Source organism: Gopherus flavomarginatus, chromosome 23 (genome assembly GCF_025201925.1).
Source record: "Gopherus flavomarginatus isolate rGopFla2 chromosome 23, rGopFla2.mat.asm, whole genome shotgun sequence".
Taxonomy (NCBI): domain Eukaryota; kingdom Metazoa; phylum Chordata; order Testudines; family Testudinidae; genus Gopherus; species Gopherus flavomarginatus.
Window position 1 is genome coordinate 9,550,227 of NC_066639.1, and position 24,630 is coordinate 9,574,856.

At 48.5% G+C, this 24,630-nt stretch overlaps 1 protein-coding gene and 2 non-coding genes across 3 annotated transcripts in view; 2 read left to right on the forward strand and 1 right to left on the reverse strand.

The window, feature by feature from the left end:
* LOC127039734 (zinc finger protein 772-like) overlaps positions 1 to 24,630 on the forward strand; it is a 464,874-nt gene that overhangs the window by 382,765 nt on the left and 57,479 nt on the right. The window lies entirely within an intron of this gene.
* On the reverse strand, positions 15,301 to 15,386 carry TRNAF-AAA (transfer RNA phenylalanine (anticodon AAA)). Its single transcript has one exon. It is a non-coding gene; the product is annotated as a tRNA-Phe (tRNA).
* On the forward strand, positions 21,485 to 21,558 carry TRNAI-AAU (transfer RNA isoleucine (anticodon AAU)). Its single transcript has one exon. It is a non-coding gene; the product is annotated as a tRNA-Ile (tRNA).

Consider the following 24,630-nt stretch of genomic DNA (forward strand, 5'->3'; position numbering starts at 1 on the left):
GAGGAGCCATACGTACCAGGGTGTGGGTGACTGAACACTTTTTTGTGAATTGGCAGAGAATGTCACTTTTAACACAGAGGGAAGATACTAAGTGAACAGTTGGAGGGCGTTCATAGCTTCCTGATAAACAGTTTCTAAATAATGAATTGAGTTTGCAATTGCGAAATAGATTGAATTTCTGACGGGAGAGATAACAATGAGTGAAATCGGTCAGGGATAACAGATGTCCAGTCGAAAGGGACCTGAAACTCCAAATAACCTGATAATCCTTTTCCGCTGGCCAGTAAATATTATGAGTACCTGAGTTGGTGTGGAGATTAAAGGCCACATCATGTATGATGGATGAATTGACATGAACACAACTGCTATTAGCGGACAAAAGGGTATGGAAGGTTAAGTCTTGCAGACTGCCAAGACCCTCTCAACATACCCGGTGATGGACAGTTACCACCTTTCCGGGGTGTAATTTTCTAAAGCATTGCAGTTGTGGGGGTTGTAAGGACCAATAGGTCCAGAGATTACCCAGACCTATCCAAAGGTCAGGAGTTATAGCCAGGGCACCGATTAAGAAGCGGTTAGGACCGCCAGGAGGCTTAATTTCCCAAACATCTCGATGGATTATCCAGTCCCATAAGAAACCACCCCAATGGCCTGGGAGAATACGATAAGTGGGGGCCCAAAATCCTTTCACAGGTCCATAAGCCCGGAAGGAACACTGTAAGCGCCAACATTTCCATCCAGAAAACTTCCAAGTATGTCTCCATGGCCACAAATTGGGGGGTACACCAGATGTATTAGTAAGGGCAGTGGGTCAGCGCTGCTGTTCGAGGTCCTTACGTAAGGAGCAAAGGATGGTATTGAGATAATCCTGTACTTCTGAACACGCCTGATCCCACTGCAATGCCTTTCCTGATACAGTAACCTGATGGACCATTTGCTTAAGCAGGTCCTGGGTAACAATGCTTAGTGCTGAGATAGTATGGAGTGCGCCTATACCGGCCTTCTCCTCAGTAATCTGAGCCCCAGAGATAAATCCTGCGGCCTGGTCTAGTTGCCCTAAGTGACCCTCATGTTCCTGTGTTTTGTAAACAGTCCAAGCTGATGTTGCAGTGTTAGCACCATGCAGCAGAGTGTCAACAATATCTCTCCTTTTTCTGCTTTCTGGAAGTCGAGCTTGCTGTTCCATTAGGCGTATGGCTGCACCCTTTGAGCAGTTAGGATAAGTGCTAGTAATCTGAAAGTGAGTAAGGGGTAGGGAGAAATGGACAGTTCCCAGAGTAGTATTTAAGATTGTCCATTTAAATCCTGATAAGTGAGGTTTTTCTGTGGGCTCATACCATAACTGTTGGCTTTGAACCTGAATACTCTCCTTAGCCAGGGAAGTGTTAATTGAATGGGAAGGGGTGTATTGAAGTAGAGTACAGGTGATATTTGCAGTGAGGGGAATATCCTGGACACAAAGAAATCCTACAGTGGTTAGGCAGATCTTTCAACTGTAACATTAGTTCGGGTGGCATGAGTGACTATAAAACATTCTGGACCCTTTTAGCTATATGGCCAACAAGTGCCTGGGACTAGCACGAGATCTATATTATGGTCAGTGTCCCATGTGTCTATGTAAATCTCAGCTTGGTCAGGTTCTCCTGTATAAGTAACATAAGAGGTTATATTACGGTAACTAAGATATACCATACCAAACGCATTCCATTTAACATACCATTGGTATACATGGCCATGCAATGAGAAGATTAACTTGGATACGCAATAGGAAAACAAATCACCAGAGGAAGAGGGTCTGGGCCATTGTATAATGGTCGAGGTCTTGGGTAAATATGGGTCTGATTGGGGCTCGGGACGGATATGATTTTCTGAGATATTGAGGGATGGAGTTACTACGGGAGGCTCAGCTAAAGGGGAGGCCGTGGGGGGAGCAAGGGAAGGATGGGATTCGTCTAGTAGTTCTGGAATAGCCTGGCATGGCGAGGGGACCTAACCTGTACGGCAATCACCTGAACTGGGAATAAATCCCAATATCCATTTTATCCCACATCCCATGCCTGTTTCAGCGATGCTTAAGAGCATTTTAGCAGTAAATCTTGGGTTAAAGAACTAAGGGTGGAGACAACATGTAATTCGTCCACTCCAGCCCAGATACTGCTTACTTGTGCCCCGGAGATAAGCCTATGTCCTGGGCCAATTGCCCAATTTTCATTATGCTGTTGAGTTTTTGTAAATATTTCAGACAGGAGCAGCACTATTTGCCCCGTCCCGCAAGGAGCCAGTTAATCCCTCCTTGGTAGGAGGATGCACCCCAAGTCTATACCAACCCAACCTCAGGAGCAATTGGGGCAGGTAGAAGTGATCTGAAGTGGGATAAGGGCAGGGCAAATTTGATAGTTCCTAGCCTGGCATTAAGTATGGTCCATCTGAACCCCTTGGGTTTCTTTTTCCTAGAAGAACCATACCACAACTGCTGGTCATACACTCGGATACTTTTCAGGAGGCTTTAGGTTTGTTATATGGGAGAGAAAATACTATAACAGGGTACAGGCTAGTGTTTTGGGTTACTGAATAGCCTCTAAGTAGAAAAATATTCCCGTGGTTAGACAAGTCCTGTGGGTATGTTTGGTTATTTACTAGTGTGTCAGCAGTGAGCTTACAAGTAAGGCTACTAATTGGAAAAATATTCAGAAAATAGTACTTTCCCATCCCCATCCCAAGTTCATTAAAGAGGAGAAGGTTAAGGAACATTAAAAGTCTCATTTTTAGGTAGTTTTGGCTAGCTTCCGCAAGCTATTCTTCGAGATTTCGTAGTCTTAATTCACTTAGCTGTCCAGCAGTGAGGCAGCAAGGGAGAGGTTACTAGCACAATCACCTTGCTTGCTTGGAGCTTGGAGGCTTTATTATGTCCTCAGGTGAGAGGTTGTTTTCTTAGCAAAGTTCAAAGGCTCAGTGGGTCTGTCAGCAAACAAGGAGAAGTTACCAGTTCTTTTAACTTGTCCTTCACCTCCTGCCGTCCAGAAAGAGCAACAACGCCAGAAGGAAAGATAGACCAATCATTAGTCAGAGAAGTCATCACAGTGAGGAACATGGGCAGGTAGTCAATTCTTGGCACTTCACAGCAGTGTTGGTAATTAACAGGATTTGATAAGGGTCTTTCAGTATGGAGCCAGGGCAGTTCCTCGCTGGTGGACCTCCATGTACACCCAGTCTTCTGGTTTCAGCAAGCAGCAGAGCTACTGTATTTAAGAAGACTTAACACATTTTATTAGTGCCTGGCGATAATTATGCATTGTGTCATTTATTAAATAAATGTCCACCTGAGCCAAAGCCAGTAGGGCACTGTTGATAGTTGCACTGGGTGCCCTGGTAGAAATTTTATAAGGGCTGAGTGCATTGGAAGTGGCCTTGTAAGTGCATTTGGCCATAGTAGATCTGTGAAGCTGCACATAACTTAGTTATAATTTGTCCAGTAAAATTAGGTTTACATTCACTGTTGCTATTTACAAGTATGCCAAAGCTTCACAACTGTTTTGACATAAGCCTTTTTATAAGGAAATATATTACTAAAACTAACACATACTGATAAGAACAGCATTTTGGCATGTTTATAAAGTCAATCTGAATATTTACAAAGGGTCCTCATGGAGTGGGGTGAGCTGACAGGTCTAGTCTGGACTGGTTTTCCCACTGTTGTGTGCAGACAAAATAGGGCAAGGATTACAATATTGTTGAGCCATGATTAAAAATTTTGAGGCATACCAATGCCACAACCCTGATGCAATCATCCCTCCTTTTCTCACCGCGGAGCCAAACCATGGGCCATGCGAGCAAGGTAGGGGAACATAGCCCGGGGCGCAACCAGATGACCATCTGGAGTGCACCACAAGGTGTGGAGAACACCCATTTTTTCCCCATCCGTCTTCTCCTTTTTAGACGCTGACTCTTGCAATAGTGCCAGGTCATGAGGGGACACAGCTGGAGAAAGAGGTTGCAGCATACAAAGACAAAAAAAATTTCAAAGGGAAGCCATCAGCTACTGGGTCCCAAAGAGGACTAAAATATGCAACGGGTTTGCGTGAGGACCCCTAGGGGCCATCCCCTCCTTTTTTAAATGACAATAGAGAGTAAAGGGTTTCTTATAATCAGGAGGCCAGTGCCAGTGCTCAGGCCAGAACATGCTTAACCTGAGTGAAAGTCTTATTAGCCTTTAATGTCCAAGGGATGGGGTCTGTGACCTTAGTTACGGTCAAATCTTGCAATTACAACATTTAAAACATTTAAATAAAATTATTTGCTTAAAATATTTTTTTCTTTACAAATATCCTTGCTGATTGCAGGCAAAACTGAGGAATTACTTAAATTACTCTCCCCATATTTTCTGTATTTGTTTTGTAGGCGATCAAGTTTTAATGGTTCCTATCTGCTAGTTGTTACCAAAACAGATTCAAAATCTTTTACCATTCTCCTGGCCTTGACTGCCCTGTTTGCAGCCACAACTTTGGATTGTTTTCTTGTTTAGGTTTGTGTTCTGGCAAAAGTATATATATATTTTTTACAACCCAAAACAACACCAATTATTATAAAACAAAATTATACACACCAAGAGTGCTGATTATTTACAGACATTCTAAAAAAAAACCAAGATTTTGATTTTTGCAACACCTTCTTTAACATTTGTTACTTAGTTATTACTGCTTAATTTTTTCTAATAACTACAGAGTTAACTTTTAACTTTTTTTTCTCTCTTACTTCCTTAAACCGCGGTTGCCGTTTGTTTGGGGGGCCCGATCCTTTTTTCTTGCTGCATTATTATTATTTTTTTTAATGGGTACAGGCATTGTTTCACTACCAATTTGGCAAGGAGAGCGGGCCTCCCGACCATATCCCCTTCTATCTATCCACGCCACACCCATCCACATACACAACACCACATCCAGAGGCATCCTGTTCAAGCGATCAACATTTTTTTTTTCATGTCTGGACTCAACACAATCTTTCCCTGAGGCAACACAACCCCTCAGCATCAGTGCACTACAAAAGAGAGATAATAACAGGGCTACAAACAATAAATAAAATAGGGAGAACAACAGCATAAGCAGCACAATAAAATTCCTTCCTCGGTATAGTTTGAGAGGAGGGATTTAACTATATTTTTGGGAAGTGGTCTTGCTGGGTTCAGGCAAATTTCAGCCAGCCTGGGCAGATCCATGTGCCCAACCTGGTCAGCATGATCGGCTCACAATGCCCACAGGGAGGGAGAGACCTTAACCAACAGTTCCTGTTGCAACGAGGAAGGGCTGGGGTCAGTCTTCTCCTTAGAGTGTTCCTTTAAAAAGCTGCCAGGGCCTTATTGTGAGCGGGATCAGGCATATCCAGATACATACCATTTGGGTACAACAGATTGTACAATTTAATTCACACAACAAAATTTTTTCCTAATGGGTTGACGGGAGAACATGGACTAAGGAGAAATGCATGTCGGTTAGAGAGACAAAAAAAAAACCAAAAACGGTACAGAGTGGGGAATGGGAGCATTTCTCACTCCTACTGCAGTCACAACTTTGGAAGAAAGGGGCACAGTGGAGAAATCTTGTGCCCTTAGAGTAGAGCTAGAAGCTCCCGTGTCAACTAAGCAGGGGGTAGGGACACCATTTATTAGGGGGTGGTGGAGCAGGAAGAGGCACTCCCTCCTGCCGTGGGTATTGCCTAGGGGGTCGCGTAGGGCAGTTTTTGATAAGGTGTCCATCCTTTTTACAGTATTTGCACTGGACTTTTGGGCAATTGGCTTTCCAATGTCCCTTCTGCCCACATAAAAAGCAGGCCGAGGAGTTAGGGTTAGTCAGGGGGTTATTTCCAGTATAGGGTTGGGCTTTAGTTACTGCCTGTTTTGGTCTCTGCCTGGGCCCTTTCCCAGCGGAATCTTGCATAGTCTGGAAATCTTGTATAGTCTGGATTTGTAAGGCCGTAAGCTTAGACTCTGTTTCATCCTTTTTTCTTTCTATATTAATTCTTAACTGTTCTCCCACCTTTGGCAAGAGTTCTTGCACAGAGGCAGCCACTATTGCCTGCGTAGCTGCATGTTCTGCATTTTTAATCCCCAAATACCTTTCAAACACTTGCTTAATATGCTCCATAAAGTCTGCCGGATTTTCTCCCTTATTTTGCTTACAGGCATTTATTTTTGCCCAATCTGTTTTCTTTGGGCATACGGTGAGAACCTCGTTAACTAAGTCAGTTCTTATTTTTCTTGGGTATCTTTTAGACCCCTAACTTGGGATTCCTGACGTCTTTTACCCATTTCATCATGCCATTCAAAATAAGCATCAAACTGTCCCTGTCCTACAGAATTGGCAAGAAGGGCACCCCGGAGGTGCACGATCCTGTCAAGATCAAAACTGCCCTCTACAGGAAATTGCAGTTTTGGGTCATCTCTGGTATACCAATTCCACTTTTGCAAATATTTACATGTCAACGGGCCACGGTGCACATACATATAAGCAGCAGGAGTGCCTTTTGGTGGGACAGGAATCCCTTTAGATTGACTAGACCCCATTTTCACTTCAGCCCTCTTCCACACAAGCCACTCATACAAGGGAAACGCTGATCATGATTACCACGGTTCTAACACCAATGGCATCTTTGCCTGCGCTGAGCAGGGGAAATAGGAGTAGGCTTTCGCCAAGCCGCCATACAGCAGGTACCTACAAGGAAGGAGGTAAAGGATGGGACGGGCTTCCTCCCGGAGAACCCGCGGTCCCCGCACGCCTGTCGTCAGCCCAGAGCACCAGCCTTAAGCCAACGATGCTTCTGAAGCTACGGACCCAGCGGTACGGTTTTCCTGGGGGCTTCCCTCCTCTCCGAGAAGGGAAGGGAGCTTATGGCTCCAGTGGGCAGAAAAGGGACCCTGCGGTCCTGAAAGGACAGTGCTCGAGGAGCGGTCACAGGGTCATAGGTCATGGAAGGGAAGGGAAAAGGGACGGGGAAACACACAAGCGCCCAACAGGCTAGCCACTTACCAAGGCCTGCCAGCTAGGAAGCTTCACAATCTCTCCACACACATACACAAAGCTCAGCTGTGGGGCTTTCTTTCGAGACACTCCCGGTCACGAGCTTTCGCTTCGCAGGAGGCTCGGGGCATCTTCCCACAGCTGTCACTCACACTGGCCGCTTGGCCCTCACACACACAGACACAGGCACTTTCTTGACACAGGCGTCAAAGCGAAAGACTTTAAAACCCGGATCCCCACCAAACCTAGTAAGAAGGGGACCCCCGATCAATTCCCAGGGCGTACTAGCCCAGGAGCAGATCAGGACTCTCCGGACCGAAAGGAGCATGGTCCGTGGGCTGCCGGTGATACCTTTAAAACCTTTGGAGCCTTTGGAAAGGCTTTATACCTTCGAGACTTACTTGACCTGGAAACCTTAGAGAAAGGGCGTCAGGTCTGTCTGATGGCTAAAAGTTCGAACCCAGCTTGTGACTTACCCCAAACCGGAGCCTACAGACCAGTCCTCTGCCAAACCCCGATAGAGGTTTCAAAAGGTCTCTTACCTTTTAGTTGGGCCCTGGGGTTGGAAGGAGACTGTCTGCGGTCCTCCGATCCAGGAGAAGCCCTCTCGTGGGTTCCTGGCCAACGCACCAAATTGTCGTGGAAAATGACCACCACCGTGCTGAGTTGATCAGACAGCCTGAGGCTCCTTTGTTGATTAATCAGAGAATACATGCATATGCACGAAGAGACGACAGGTCCCCTAGCAAGGAGTAGGTCGCTCTGCCTTACAGCAGTGATACCTGTGCTTATAAAGCTGAAAACCGCAAATTATCATATGAGCTTATACGTCCGATGATACCTTTTTTGGTTAATACAATAACATCTTCTAACCATCTGCTAAAAACTATTGCTATTAATATACCAGTTATGAGCTAATTTGCAAGCCTGCTCCTTTGTTACTTCCCCATTTTACAGGTTTTGCGATCATCAGGACATTGACACCTGGTTTTCCACCTACTTGTGGTTATGCTATTGCATGTAGCTCAGGCCTTTTTGAGGAACTTGGGTCCAAAAATACCTATTGGTGTACCTTTGGTCAAATGATCATGAGTTATATTTTACGCCCACACAAGCAACTTAATAAACCATAATAAACTAAAAGCTGTTATAACTTAACAGATTTTCTGGTTCCCGTTTATCCAATTCTAGTTCCTCTTTTTGGGGTCCTGACCACATCTTTTTGCCTCAGCGTGCCCTTTGTACAGAAAAACAAGTTTAGCAGGAGTTAAAACTCTTGCTTCTAGCTAAGGGCCTACTCTTACTTTATTCTCAGAAAAAAGCCTGGGGCCTTGGGTAAGGTGGGGTCGGGGGGGTTTCCTTATCAAACTCAAACCCCATATCCACACCCAAACTCCCTCCAAGACGCTGCCCACCACACCCACTCCTGCATCCCAATCCTCTGACTGAGCCCAGACCCTGAACCCAAAGTCTTTCCCAGATCCCAACCCCTCTCCCTCCCACACCCAAACTCCCTCCCAGAGCCTTACACAGGTTTAGGGTGGGGCAGCACTTGGTCCCATTCTAGACACCACCAAAAATTATACAAACCTGCCAGCTCTGTCCAGCCCAACCTTCTGCTGATGCACCTCAGCCCACACCCGTGCAGGGTTTGAAGCTTTCATTGCTTAAATTCCAGGACACTGAGGGATTTCAGCTCCCCTTTGCCCAGAGGGAGCCTTCACCTCACTCCCAACCAGGTTCTTGTCCATGGGATCACTGTAGGGGGGCTGGGTCCCTCTGGGTCTTTTCTCTCTCTAGGACAGGCCAGGGCATCTGAGCACCCAGGACCTTCTGTGGGGCTGCCATTCCCCTTCCCCTTCTGTGGTCCCATCTGTCACTGACTCCAGCCTTTTTTCTATCCATTGTCAGCACCATCTCAAGCCAGCTGCACCCGCCTCAAAAAGGCAGTGTCCCCTGGTCGGGGTAAATCACTGACCTCTCTCCTCTCTGAGCACTGACGGCCCCTCTGTTTCCTTGCCTCTCGGGCTGTGCAGATGGGACCTTTCCCTCCAGTGCTGGAGGATTCGCCCTTCTCATCTACCATTGTCCCAAGCAGCACAGCAGGTGAGAATCTTAAACATAGTGAGGTGACTTAGGAGCAGAAACTCCCCCAGGACCTACCATGCAATTTTCCCTTGCCCCTCAGTGAGCAGGACTGAAGCTCAAGCATGGAGCCTGGTGGGCCACATCCCCTCTGGGCATGAGCAAAGCAGCAGGGTGAAAAAAAAGAGCCTGGAGATACTGAGGATTGAACCCAGGACCTCATACATGCAAAGCATGTGCATTATCCCTGAGCTACACCTCCACCTTGGGTGGGTCCCTGCTCTGAGGGTCAAACCTGCTCATGGGGAACACTTTGCAGCAGGGCAAGATTCTACACAGCAGAGGAGGCAAGAGAGAGTGCATGCCCTGGACCCAGGGTGCAGCGATACAAGACTCAGCCCTCATACTGCATTGGCTGGGTGCAGGGGTGAAAGTAACTTACAGGACTTACTGGTACTGTGGGAGTCCTGAGGGGGCGTGGCATCATCCAGAAGAGGCGTGGCCTCTCAAGAGTTAAAGGCCCTGGGGCACCAGCTGTGGCTGGGAGACCCAGAGCCTTTAAATCAACCAGGGGCTCCTAGCTGAAGAGGTCGCTGGGAGCCCCCCGGGGCTCATGGGGCAAATTAAAGGGCCTGGGCCTCCGGCCACCAGGAGAACCCCAAGCTTTGCAGGGCTGGGGCAGGGATTTAAAGGGCCCAGAGCTCCTGCCACTGAGGGGAGCAACGAGACCTTTAAATCCCGGCCCCAGCCCGGTCACCAGAGCCGTGGCCGGGATTCAAAGGACTCTGGGCTGCCTGCAGGGGCTGGGAGCTCTGAGCCCTTTAAATCTCAGCTGCAGCTGGGATTTAAAGGGCTCTGGGCTGCCCGCAGCCGCGGGGAGCTCTGAGCCCTTTCAAGCCCGGCCCCAGCCCGGCCGCCAGAGCCCTGGCCATGGGCAGTCCAGAGCCCTTTCAATCCCTGCCATGGACGCCGGTGCGGTCCAACATGGCGTACTGGCTCTTGCTGGTATGCCATAGCAGACTGGACCGGCTTACTTTCACCTCTGGGTGGGTGGGTGGTGCTGCAATCCCCTGCTAGAAAGTAATGGTGGTGGGGGACTCTGTGAACAGCTCAACACCCAACCCTGGTGGCAGACGCAGTGTGGGGGACTCCAGGTGTTTCTAGGGTCCACTATTTCCACCTGCCTGTAAAATCCAGCTTTCCCCAGCACATTCACTGCAGTGCAATTGGGTCAGTGTTTCCATGGCTGCACAGCAAAGAATCGCTCCCAGTTTCCTCTCTATCTGCAGCAGGATTAGTCTCTGTCGGTGGTTAATGAGGTGGATCTTGTAGTTTGTTATTCATTCCCCACTTTGATAATTCAGACAGTCCCTTTCCTACTCAAATCCCCAGCACCTCAGTGACCCTGGTAGCAGGGGTTGGGTTTTCCCTGAGGGCCTGAGATTTTCAGGGGTCTTTTTCCCTTCATCTGGAGTGAACTCAGCTTTTCCCCATCCCACACATTCCATGAAATGACAACAGCAGCATAAAGAAAGAGGGGAGGGAACATCTCATGGCCAGGGCTGGATGTGCCCAGGGCCCACCTGCTTGGCCATTGTTTCCATGGAATTTGGCCACCTGCTTTGCACAAGGGACAGAGAAAGATCTTGCTGTTCCTGTGTCTGTGCAAAGAAAATTGTGCTTCTGTATGAAAGAGAGGTGGGAAATGGCCCCATGATGGGACAATATCCTCAGGATTTAGACCTAAGGACTCAGGTTGAGAACTGATTTAACTCCACTCATCTGGGATTTAACAAATTCCCTTCCACGGAGACACTGGGAACTTGTGACCTTGATCCAGACTCTGCAGCTTCAGGCTGCTTTAACTCCTGGTAAAAAACTGAACTTGATTCCAAGAAGGGAGAGAGGAGAAGCCTGAAGTTGCCTTTCGTCCAAGGCTGGGATCTCCTGGATGGGTAGAAACGTCCTTCCCTGCTACCAGGGGACAGCAGCTACTGGAGACATAGCAGAGCTCAGAGGAAGGGGGATTGTTGAATGCACTTTATGCGCACAGGGCCCCACTAACTCTAAATCCCCCACTCTAGCAGGAACTTAGAAAGTCAGACCTCAGTCAATGGCAGGACTGGGCTTTGAAAAAGAGATTCGTTTTTCCTCCCCGTCATGAGAAAGAAAGTAAGAGCTGGCAGCTCTGGTGCAGAAAACCACTTTTTCCTCTAGCTGCGGAGCTTCCAACCAGGCGCAGACGACTGGTGTCTCCTGAAGGGGGGAGCACAATGTCAAGGTTCAGCCCCATCCCCTTGCAATCAACAGCCCCCCCAGCTGTGAACAGTGCAGGGAGAGGAAGCAGCAAAGACAGCCTCTCTCCACTCACCCCTGCAGCAGCTGCTGTACAGGGAGGGGGCCTGACAGCACCACATGATGTAGCAGGCGATAGCTAACCCAGGTGCGGCACATGACCCCACACACGCCCTCTGGTAGTGTTGCCTCTGAAATTAGGAACACTGGTGAGTTCAGGGCACAGCCGCACACCCAGAAGAAAGCCCAGCACGACACACCCAGGGTGAAGGGGGTGCTAACGCCTGGCATCAAACCAGAAACCTTTAGATCTTCAATCCAATGCACTCCCAGCTGAGCTACTTTGGCAAGGACCAGGCCCACCACGAAGGCTTAATACATGAGATGCAGCACATGCTGGAAAGATTTAAATCTGGATGTCACAAAGCAGGAGCCAAGCAGTGGACTTGGCCCGGAGGGGCAGGCTGGGGTTTCCTATATCCCATTCACTCAAGCCAGCACCTGCCCCCTCACAAGCTGTCACTGGCACCCCCAGGTCGGCAAGAAAGGAGCAGCGGTTCTCACTGGAACAACCTCACCCACAGCTCGCAGGCTCCTCCCAAGCCTAAAGGGGAAAACCGTCTTTCCAGACATGCATCTGAGGAAGTGGGTATTCACCCAAGAAAGCTCATGCTCCAAAACGTCTGTTAGTCTATAAGGTGCCACAGGATTCTTTGCTGCTTTTACATCTTTCCAGAAAGCAACTGACTAGGACTCATCATTCTCAATAGAACATCTCTCCAGTCAACAATGGCAAATGCAAGATGGACATCGCTTGCTATTTTAGTCCTTGGAAATGTCATCAACTAGTCTCTGGATCTCTCAAATGCTGCGCTTCAGCTCATGGGGGAAAGGCGAGAGAAGCGAACTTTCAACTAAAGGCCTGGGGTTAACATCCTAACGCTGTCTCCTACTGTAACACTAGTTAATACTGGCCAGCCCTGTGCTGGTGACAGTTCCATTGCTCGGTGTTAGTACATTTCAGTTACTGTCAAAATTAAAAAGTTTCTATATCCTTAGAGGATATGAATTTGTTTTATTTGCTTATATGTGGCATGAATAAATACAGGTTTACAGAACCTAGCCTGCAAATTTAGCATCTTATATGACAGAGAAAGTCATGCATCGAAATCATGAAGTGAGCTACAAATGCAATGAAAAATAAGATATTCGAAATTTTAAAATGGGGGGGGGCACCGAAGACACATCTTGCCTGGGGTGCCCCTTGGTCTAGGGGAGGCCCTGTCAGGGAGAACAGGAGTTAGTGTCACATGCCTATTTTCAGGCTGTAATCTGTGGGCACCCTGCTCTGTGGGAGGGATCGTGGTAGCCCAGACTCAGGGCTGGAACAGACCCCTGATTGAGGGGGTGGCTGCATTGTTTACAGCGCTCTGATGTCTCAGACAATGTGTCTCTCCCAAAGCCTCAGATCTGCATCCCCAGAAGGCTCCTGTGCTGCCTCCACTCCTTTCACCTTCTACAGCAAGGAGCAGCAGCAAGGGTCAGGCATGAGCCATAGGCACTAGGTGGGGGGCAGAGGCTTCAGGAGCCCAGAGTGTTTGCCTGTCTGGGCATTTTGGCTGATACCTCAGGGACACATTGTGAGGCAGAATCCCAGGCATCTGTATGAAAGGAGCATAAAGACGTAAGAGCAGCCAGACTGGGTCAGACTGGGTCCATCTCGCCCAGTGTCCTGTCTTCCCATAGCGGCCAAAGCCAGGTGCCCCAGAGGGAATGAACAGAACAGATAATTATCAAGTGATCTATCCCCTGTCACCCACTCCTAGCAAACAGAGATTAGGGACATCTTCCCTGCCCATCCTGGCTCAGAGCATGTCCTCCATGAATCGATTTAGCTCTTTTTTTGAGCCCTGTTATAGTCTTGGCCTTCACAAGATCCTCTGGCAAGGAGTTCCACACGTTGACTGTGCATTGTGTGAAAAAATACTTGTTTGTTTGTTTTAAATGTGCTGCCTATTAATTTCACTTGGTGACCCCTAGTTATTGTGTTATGAGAAGGAATAAGTAACACTTCCTTATTTACTTTCTCCACACCAGTCATGATTTTATAGACCTCTATCATATTTCCCCTTGGTCATCTTTTCTCCAAGCTGAAAAGTCCCAGGCTTATTATTCTCTCTTCATATGGCAGACACTCCATACCCCTTTTCTGAACCTTTTCCAATTCCAATACATCTTTTCGGAGATGGGGTGACCGTATCTGCATGCAGCATTCAAGATGTGAGCGTACCATGGATTTATACAGCGGCAATAAGATTTTCTCTCTTATTTTCTATCTCTTTCCTAATGATTCCCAACATTCTGTTCGCTTTTTACCGACCGCTGCACACTGAGTGGATGTTTGCAGAGAACTATCCACAGTGACTCCAAGATCTCTCACTTGAGTGGCAACAGCTATTTGACATCCCATCGTTTTATATGTAGAGTTGAGATTGTGTTTGCCAATGTGCATCACTTTGCATTTATCAGCATTGAATTTCATCTGCCATTTTGTTGCCCTTTCACCTAGTTTTGTGAAATCTCTTTTTAGCTCCTCACAGGCTGCTTTGGACTTAACTGTCCTCTGTAGTTTTGGATCATCTGCAAATTTTGTCACCTCTCTGTTTAGCAGATCGTTTATCAATATGTTGACTAGTCCTGGCCCCAGTATAGACACCACTAGGTACCAATTTGCATCCTGAAAACTGACCATTTATTCCTACCCTTTGTTTCCCAGCTTTTAACCAGTTATTGAGCCATGTGAGGAGCTTCCAGAGGTGAAAGTAAGCCAGCATGTTCTGGTATGGGGTACTGGCAAGAGCGGGTACGCTGTGCCAGCCCGGCCTGGCTTTCCCAGTCTGGTGATTTAAAGGGCCCAGGGCTCCCTGCAGTGGCCGGAGCCCCAGGCCCTTTAAATCGCCTCCTGAGCCCCCCCTGCCGGAGCCCTGGGACCTTTAAATCACCTCCCAAGCCCTTCTGCTGGAGCCCCCAGGAACAAATCACTGCCATAGATGCTGCTCTCTCCTGCACTACGAACACAGAGCAGGGGCGGTGGGAGCTTCCTTACAGTGGGGCAGGGGCACCGTTGTCTGAACTGTGGCGCTCTCATGACACCCCTTCCGCAAGGAACCACACTCACACCACCCCTTCCTCTGAGGCCACACCCACAGAACACCTCTTCCTCCCAAGACTCCACCCTTCCCCCCCCCTCCACCACTTGTCCTAACAGCCGGTAAAGAGTGGTGGGGCCATGACCCCCTAACCCCCTGTTCCAGCACACCTGACAAGAGCTAAGCAGGCCGCAGCGTGCATGTGTGACAGAGGCTGCTGTGCTGAGCTGTGCTGAGCTGAGCCAGTGAGGGCTGTGTCCCTCCCCCTTCCTCAGGACTGGTTGCTTGCAGCAGCTGTCTGAACTTAGAGACAGTGTGGGCACACGAGTGACCAACACACTCACTCTTCCCCAACACACACACTCCCTTCTCCCCACACACACAAACACACACTCACTCACTCTTCCCCCCCCCCACCCAAACACATTGCAGTTGAAAAGCAGCTGGCAATCTAGTAGGGTTCCCATGGAACAATGGGATAGAGAAACCTGCATCATGTGATGCTGTACCAGCCTGTGAGGCATTGCACACCCTTCCCAAAGCACCTGCAGCCAGTTGCACAGCTACACACAGTGCACTGCTCTCTGTGGCCATCCAAGATTCTAGCCTGGATGTGCTCTGGTAAGACAAGAGGCATAGTGTGGACATGCAACAGCTGTTTAATTAAAACACTTTAAAGCCACATTATCTAATAGTGTAGATATGGCTTGAGAGCAAGACAAGACCCAACTCTGTTGAAACTAAAGGACCACAACTTACTCTGTAGTTGACAGGATTTGAACCTGTGGGGGTGGGGGGACCCCAATGGATTTTTAACCCATCACCATAACCACTCAGCCACAACTACTTGCTCAAGATGTGTCTCTCACTACACTCCAGTTCTGTTCTCATTGAGTGATCAGTTCCAGATGTTCCCTCAGACCAGCTTCCACAACACACACACTGCTGTGCCATTGTGTAAGTGTGTCCCTGGCTGAACTGCAAGAATTCCTGCTCATTTCCCTTCTGGTTGGAGCATGAGGAGAGTGTGTTTGTGGTCAATGACGTTCCTGTAGATTGCTGTCCATTTCCTGCCTTGATCATTCAGATAGTTCCTTTACCATCATATCCCCAGCACATCAGGGATTGCAATAGCAGGGGGCAGGTTTTCTCTGGGGCACTGAGATTTGCCAAGGGGTTGGTGGCTCCTTTCTTTCCTTACCCTGGAGTAAACTCGGCTTTTTATTCCATCCTTGATGTTTCAAGGAATAACAAGAGATGACTGAGGAAAGAGGTGGACAGGGCGAGTCTCAGGGGAGGGGCAGAGAGGTGGGGGAAGCAGGAAGACCTTGGGGTAGGGGGTGGAGAGGCACAAGGAGGCCTTCGGGGAGGAGAAGGGCAAGCAAAAGGTGGACAAGCAGGCGTCAGCCAAAGAGGAAGAGCAGGGGTGGGAAATGGCCAAATGGGAGTGAGGGCAGAGCACAGGTGGGGCCTCAGAGGGAGGAGAATGAGTCAAAGAGGTGGAGTGGGCATGTCCACCCAGAGGATTCGGAGAGCCTGAGGCAAAACAATTTTGAGGGCCCCTTCCATAAAAAAAAGTTGCAATACTATGTTCTCATGGGATCCCTGCAGGGCCTGGGGTAAATTGCCCCACTTGCCCCCCCTCTGGGTGACCATGCCCTCAGCCTCTCCTCGTAAGTCCCCTGCCCCATAATCATTTTTGTTGCCCTCCCCTAGACTGTCTCCAATTTGTTTCTGTAGTGGGAGGGGAAAAACTGGACACAATGCTCCAGATGTGGCCTCACCAGTGCCAAATAGAGGGGAATAATCACTTCCCTCGATCTGCTGGCAATACTCCTACTCATCCAGCCCAATACAACCAGTTACCCATATTGAATGCAGACCCACCAATATTTGGTCAGTTGGTTACTGTCATTCAGGAGGTTCTTTCCTACCTAGTCATAAAGAATGAAGAGGCTCTAACCAGAGAGGAGAGAGCTGTTCCGTCCGTGCAGTTAATCCATCTCCCAGAGAGGTGGTAGCTATGTCATTGGGGGAAGTTATGTGGTGGGTGTGCAAGCTGTGGTGTCTACATGTATCTATAAGTTTAATCAAACCCCATTTTTAAAAGCACTGTGGTCTGGGAAGAGAACAGGAGATCTCTGAGGCAGGGCCTGTTCTTCAAAATCTTTAAGATCACTGACTTACCCCCACAGCAGTCGTGGGGGTATAGCTCAGTGGCAGAGTGTTTGACTGCAGATCAAGTAGTCCTTGGCTCTAATCCCATTGCCCCCTTATAAACCTCTTCTTTCAACAAAAATAATTACATTTCCATTATGCTGAGGAGTTCCACTGAATAGGGATCCCTGAAATGAATGGAAACACTCAATATTTTCCTGTGCAAATGCATAAAAACCTAGCAAACATGTGACTCCACTGAAATCAGTTCCAATCCTCTAAAGGATTAAAGAATCCTTACTGAGGTTGCAGGAAAAAGCCATCCAGATGTGTAGAAAGAATAGTAAATATGGCAGGCGACCAGCTTGGCTTAACAGTGAAATCCTTGCTGATCTTAAACGCAAAAAAGAAGCTTCCAAGAAGTGGAAGATTGGAGAAATGGCCAGGGAGGAGTATAAAAATATTGCTCAGGCATCCAGGAGTGAAATCAGGAAGGCCAAAATACACATGGAGTTGCAGCTAGCAAGAGATGTTAAGAGTAACAAGAAGGGTTTCTTCAGGTATGTTAGTAACATGAAGAAAGTTAAGGAAAGTGTGGGCCCCTTACTGAATGAGGGAGGTAACTTAGTGGACAGAGGATGTGGAAAAAGCTAATGTACTCAATGATTTTTTTGCCTCTGTCTTCACAAACAAGGTCAGCTCCCAGACTGCTGCACTGGGCAGCACAGTATGGGGAGGAGGTGACCAGCCCTCTGTGGAGAAAGAAGTGGTTCGGGACTATTTAGAAAAACTGGAGACGAGCACATGTCCATGGGGCCGAATGCGCTGCATCCGAGGGTGCTAAAGGAGTTGGCGGATGTGATTGCAGAGCCATTGGCCATTATCTTTGAAAACTCATGGCGATCGGGGGAGGTCCCGGATGACTGGAAAAAGGCTACTGTAGTGCCTATCTTTAAAAAAGGGAAGAAAGAGGATCCAGGGAACTACAGGCCAGTCAGCCTCACCTCAGTCCCTGGAAAAATCATGGAGCAGGTCCTCAAGGAATCAATTCTGAAGCACTTAGAGGAGAGAAAACTGATCAGGAATAGTCAGCATGGATTCATCAAGGGCAAGTCATGCCTGACTAACCTAACTGCCTTCTATGAGGAGATAACTGACTCTGTGGATGAGGGGAAAGCAGTGGATGTGTTATTCCTTGACTTTAGCAAAGCTTTTGATATGGTCTCCCACAGTATTCTTGCCAGCAAGTTAAAGAAGTATGGGCTGGATGAATGGACTGTAAGATGGATAGAAAGCTGGCTAGATCGTCAGGCTCAATGGGTAGTGATCAATGGCTCCATGTCTAGTTGGCAGCCTGTTTCAAGCGCAGTGCCCCAAGGGTCGGTCCTGGGGCTGGTTTTGTTCAATATCTTCATTAATGATCTGGAGGATGGTGTGGATTGCACCCTCAGCAAGTTTGCAGATGACACTAAACTGGGAGGAGTGTTATATATACTGGAGTGTAGGGATAGGATACAGAGGGACCTAGACAAATTAGAAGACTGGGGCAAAAGAAATCTGATGAGGTTCAAAAAGGATGAGTGCAGAATCCTGCACTTAGGACGGAAGAATCCCATTCACTGTTACAGACTAGGGACCGGATGGCCAGGCAGCAGTTCTGCAGAAAAGGACCTAAGGGTTACAGTGGATTAGAAGCTGGATATAAGTCAGCAGGGTGCCCTTGTTGCCAAGAAGGCTAATAGCATTTTGGGCTGAATAAGTAGGGGCATTGCCAGCAGATCGAGGGATGTGATCATTCCCCTCTATTTGACATTGGTGAGGCTTCATCTGGAGTACTGTGTCCAGTTTTGGGCCCCACACTACAAGAAGGATGTGGAAACATTGGAGAGAGTCCAGCAGAGGGCAACAAAAATGATTAGGGGTCTGGAGCACATGACTTATGAAGAAAGACTGAGGGAATTGGGCTTGTTTAGTCTGCAGAAGAGAAGACTGAGGGGGGATTTGATAGCTGCTTTCAAGTACCTGAAAGGGAATTCCAAAGAGGATGGATCTAGACTGTTCTCTGTGGTACCTGATGACAGAACAAGGAGTAATGGTCTCAAGTTGCAATGGGGGAGGTTTAGGTTGGATATTAGGGAAAAGCTTTTTCACTAGGAGGGTGGTGAAGCACTGGAATGGGTTACCTAGGGAGGTGGCGGAATCTCCTTCCTTAGAAGTTTTTAAGGTCAGCCTTGACAAAGCCCTGGCTGGGATGATTTAGTTGGGGATTGGTCCTGCTTTGAGCAGTGGATTGGACTAGATACCTCCTGAGGTCCCTTCCAACCCTGATATTCTATGATTTTATGACTAGATGCTCTAATGGTCTCTTCTGGCCATAAAGTCGATGCATTTCTGAAAAACCGAGTGTAACATTGGGAACAGCGTCTGATGTTTTCCTGTCTAGCAGGCTTGCTGCCTAGAACGAACGGTTCTTGAGTGGGGTGATTCACAGGGAGTAGCTCAAACCTCCAAAGTGTCTGGCCAGGGAAGGACATTAGCACAGCAAGGGAGGGGTGTGGCAGTGACATCAAAAAGGCCTTTTGCAGGACCTCAGACTATTGGTCAAAGGTGATGGGGTGCTGGTGACCTCACAGAGAGATGCTGACATCAGCCAGGCAGGACAGGGACAAGGAACCAGGGAAACATCAGAGACCCCTGTGGCTTTGCTTCAGCAAGTCTCCTTCTCCAAGTCTGTCTTTGAGGACTGAGAGAGTATTCGGGTTCACAGACGTGAGCACCAGAAGGAACCTCTTTCGAGTTTTCTCCTTCTCTTGTAGTGATTTTACTAGAAAACAGCTGTCCCTGTTTAGAAGGTAAGAGCCTCCTGGAGGTTTGAAACCTGTTCAGTCTGATCCATCTGGTGACAACTGAATTCTAGGCATGGAAAACACGAGCTTAAAGAGGCAGAATTTTATTCCACACCTGGGATTTTGTCCCTTAGAATCACTGTGGACATTAGGGTTTGTCCTTTTTGTTTCACCGTTTCCTCCATCCATCCATCCCTCCTTTCTCTTTGTCTCTTGCTTTTCTCCTTTCTCCTGTTCCCCTCCCAACACTAGGAGACGTGTGTGTGTGTGTTTTTCAGGGGAGTGCTCTGCAGCTCTCGCTGTGGAGAGTCCAGCCAAATATGTCGGGCTGAAATAGTGCTCAGGCAGTGATCCCCACCAGTGACCTGGGCCATTATTTGGGCTCTCTGGTGAGATCCCTCAGCCTCCCATCCTCAGTCTCTACCCTGATTGGCTGAGCAGGGGGTTATTGACAGGGAGGAGACTCAGGTCCTTGTTGGTCTCTTTTAAGACCAAGGAAATAAGTCAGAACCAGTTCTATGTTTGATGAATTTTGCTGCTTCTCTGCATTAATTGTCTCTGAGCAGTTCATGATTCTCTCTAACATTGCAGTTCTCCTCAAATACTTGCTGAATAATTACTGTGCACTGTTGTTGGTCTGGAGCTCCTCTGAGAGCAATTTATTCCAGTCATTGAATGTCTGAAATTCAAGATCCGAAGGTAAATTTGAAAATCAGGGCTCTGGGTTCCTATTCCCAACTCTGCCTCTGACTGGTTGTGTGACCTAAGACAAGTCAATTCTCCTTTCTCAGCCTTAGCTTCTCCCTCTTTCAAGTAGGGATAATAATGATCTCCTCCTACCTAGCTCAACACACTCACCCTTCCCCAACACACACACTGTCTCTCCCCACACACAAGCAGTCTCCACACTGCAGTTGAAAAGCAGCTGGCAATCTAGTAGGAGGCCCCTGGAACAATGGGATAGAGAAACCTCCATCACTGAAAGTGCAGCCATAAAGACAGCACAAAGCAGCCTTCCCTAGCAGGGGTGTGGGGTCGAGAAGCGACATCATCCGAGCTCCCTGCATCCAGGTCACTTTCCTCAGCTGGGCTGCATAGCGGGAGGGCAGAGAGCAGCAGCTTCTGATGCTCCCCTCACAGCACAGCCCAGGTGGGGAAAGTGACCAGGACACATGGAGCACATAGTGCTGCTCCTCGCTCTCCCCAACCATCTGAGGAAGGCAAAAGTAAATCTTGTCTTCATGGGCTGCTCGCAGTGACGTCCTTTTTCTGTGCCACAGCTGAAAAAAACATCCCACACAGAAAAGCAGGAGGCCAAAAAGAAACCTAGCAGCTGCTGAAATAGTTCAGTTGGGAGCGTACTAGACTAACAGGCTCTTCTATCCCCCTTTGTGCAGGGGTGGGATGTTTTCTGAAAGTGCAGCAGTGCCTTTAACTGCCACGAGTCCCTCATTTCAGGCTATGCAGCAGGAAAAGACAGCTTGGGCTTCTGCACCGAGTTGGCCCACCTGACCTTTCATTCTTCTCTTGCTCTTTCTCAGCAAGGGGAAGAAAAAGCAGCTCTCCCTCAAGCTGGAGTCACAAGGGTGACGTAAGGATGACTTCCTGAGTGCCAGCTCAAGTCCTCTGCTCTGCCAGCTGACCCATCAAAGGGCTAGCACCACTTTCTTAGGTTTCCCCATCGGTGTGTGCCAGGCTAGTAACACTTTAGCTCTATCCCTTCACTTTTCCATTATACTAACAAACCCATCTGGCTGGGCAGAAGCAACATACAATTTCTTTGTTCACACATATTAATAAGGATGTAAGAGACACATCCTGGCTTGGCCTGCCAGTTCTTCCTTGCAAGTCTTGAGGGAAATGGGGAACATCTGTACTTTGGAATTTGCAGGTGTTGTCCTGGGCCATCAAATAGAACAGTTGCAAATACTTTCTTGAGGCAGGCACCATGGCTTAGTTGGCTAAAGCAGCTGTTTAATAAACAGGAGATCCTGGGTTCAATTCCCAGTGGTGCCTTGTTGTATGGCTTTTGTCTCCTCGCTCACATTTTCCTGTGTCTTTCTGGGAAGCAGAGACCACCTCCCTTGGCAACACAAGTAATTGCTTGCTAAAGAAAAGGCTTCTTTGGCGAGAAGCATTGGAAAGAATGAAATCACAAGCCTGGAGTTGATGAAAAGGCTGCTGTGACTGGTATTAGCATGGTGGTTGCTTTGACTGCAATTGCTGCAACATGAGATTCTGTGTCCCATGTCCTTGTGATTTGCTGGGGATGTCCACACACAGATGTCATGTCACCTTCCTTTTGATTGCCACTGATGAAAAATGGAGCAGCTGGGAGAAAAGTCCCAGTCAGCAGCACCATGGCTAAGCTGGCCAAGGCACCTGCCAGGTAAAGTGGAGGTTAGAGATGCAGCTCTCAGTAGTGCTTTGCCAAATGTGTCCGCTCTTCCCACCTTTTGGTCAATCCTTTGAGGAAACAGAGAAGACTGCCTCTGCCTTGCAATGCAAATGCTTCCAAAAGAAACCGGTTGCTTTTTCTGACAAGTGTCAGAAGGAGGCACCTAAGAAAGTCATAGTTGCTGGGATTCCCATCTGTGAACACAGGACAGATGAGAATCCTAGCATCTATCCACATGCCTCCAGCTGTGTGCCCAGGGTCAGCTATAGCTGTGACTGGCTGATGGAGGGATGTGTTGGAGCAGCTGGGCAGAGCTGTGCTTGTGCTACACAGAGAGGTGCATGTGAAACTTGGGGGCCAATTCTGCCTCATTTCCATGCTGAGTGTTGTAGGCTTTGTCAGTAAAGGTGCCCAAGGGTGTGTTCTTGTCATAGGGGTTGTCAGCACTCTGGGGGCATATGTTTGCGTGAACTCTGGGGCTTAGTGACGGGTAAGTGAAAGCAGTGACTCACAAGGAAAACTCAGGTTGAGGGCAAGGGTGTGGTAACACTGTGCAAGTCTCAGATGGTCTGTGTGCAGGAAGTTCAGTACTGGAGAGCAGCCCAGGGGGAGGAAACTTCTGTTTGCTATGATGGAGTTGAACCCGAATATTATCTTAGCAAAGAGAAGATGTTAGACATTCTGCTGTACTGCTCTGCAAATCAACGGTATTGGCCTCTGGGCGCTATCCCACAGTGCACCATTGTGACCACTCTGGACAGCAATCTGAACTCGGATGCACTGGCCAGGTAGACAGGAAAAGCCCTGCGAACTTTTGAATTTCATTTCCTGTTTGCCCAGCGTGGAGCTCTGATCAGCACAGGTAGTGATGCTGTCCCAAATCCAAAAAGAGCTCCACTATGGACCGTACGGGAGATACTGGATCTGATCACTCTATGGGGAGACAAATCTGTTCTATCACAGCTCCGTTAGAGAAGACGAAATGTCAAAGCATTTGAAAAAATCTCCAGGCTATGATACAGAGTCCACAGCACAGTGCTGCGTGACAAGCGTAACGGAAAGCCAAAGAATCAAATGGATGCTCATGGAGGGAGGGAGAGCGTACTGAGGACTCCAGCTATCCCACAATCTCCGCGGTCTCTGAAAAGCATTTGCATTCTTGGCTGAGCTCCCAGTCCCTGAAGGGTCAAAAACATTTTCCCGGGTGTTTCAGGGTATATGTCATCAATTTACACCCTTGCGCCCCCTGAAAGAAAAGGGAAAAAAAAGTTTCTCACCTTTTTTCAATGTCACTCTATGTCTACCGCATGCTGCTGGTAGACGAGGTGCTGTAGCACTGAACACCAGCATCCTCTTCCTGGTGGCAGATGGTACAATATGACTGCTATCCATTGTCACCATCAGCCTGTGAGTGCTCTTGGCTGGCCTCGGTGAGGTCGGCCAGGGCACATGGGTAAAAATGAGAATGACCCCTGGTCATTCCTGGCAGATAGTACAGAACGGCTGGTAACTGCCTCCATCATAGCAACTAGAGGCTGAGCTCCATCAGCCCCTCCCTGCCCTTTCAAGTCTAATGAAAAGATTCTCTACTGCCTGGACTATCATAGCAGCGGGAGGCGGGGCTCCTCTCCCCCCCACACTGTTTAATGTCCTGCCTGGACTATCATAGCACCTGGAGGCTTCCTCCCCCTCATTTTATCTCACTAAGAAGTCAGGTTTCTCACTCCTGCATTCTTTATTACTTCATTACACAAATGGGGGTGGGGGGGAGACAGTGCCACTGTAGCCCAGAAGGGTTGGGGGAGGAGGGAAGCAACAGGTGGGGTTGTTGCAGGGGCACCCCCTAGAATGGTATGCAGCTCATCATTTCTGCGGGATCTCTGGGGCTCTGACACGGAGCAGCTGTGCTCTCTGGTTCTCTAGTACACTTGCCTCATATTCAAGGCAGGACTGTGACTGCCCTGCTCCAAGAAATTTGTCCTGAATTGATACTCTCAGCAGTGTCCTGCCAGAGGCCAATTGTTACAGGGGTCATCTGGGATTACAGCTGGGAACTCTCTGAAGCTCAGGATGCGCTTCCTCAGCTAGGGGACGTATGTAACCCACACATCTCCAGGGTGCGGTGCTGTGTCCCAGCTAGTGGCACCACGATCACTTAGAGGGAGAGAGAAAAGGAGTCTTTTCTACAGTCTTAGCTAGCAGCCAGGTGGCTTTTAGTTCATGCTGTAGAGCTAAGCTCCTGAATTCCCATTTCGACCCCACCCACTGACAAGTCACCAATCCGGATCTGTCAGCGTAACTGAGACAGCTGCCGCCCCAAGAAGGAGAAAGCTGCCATGACACGCCCAGCTGAGAAGAGGTGCCAAGCAGTGAGCTGACACCCATCAGAGCTTCCTGTGATAAACCGCAAACTTTGGACAATAGCAGGGTGGTAGGAAGTGTTGCCCTCAGAGTGGCCTGGGTCAGAGCCCATGGGAAGCCCTGGGCTCCCCTGCCATCTGCTGCACCCTCCCGTCCCACGGGACCAAAACCCTGACCACTAGGCGACATCCCCACGAGCAAAGGCCATCACCAGGCATCTGTCTTCGAAAGTTTGCAGAGGATGTGGAGCAGAAAGGGCAGAGAGGATGAGGATGGCTCTTGGGAAGAGGGAGGGAGGGAGCCTTATGGGAATGTCTTGTTTACCTCCA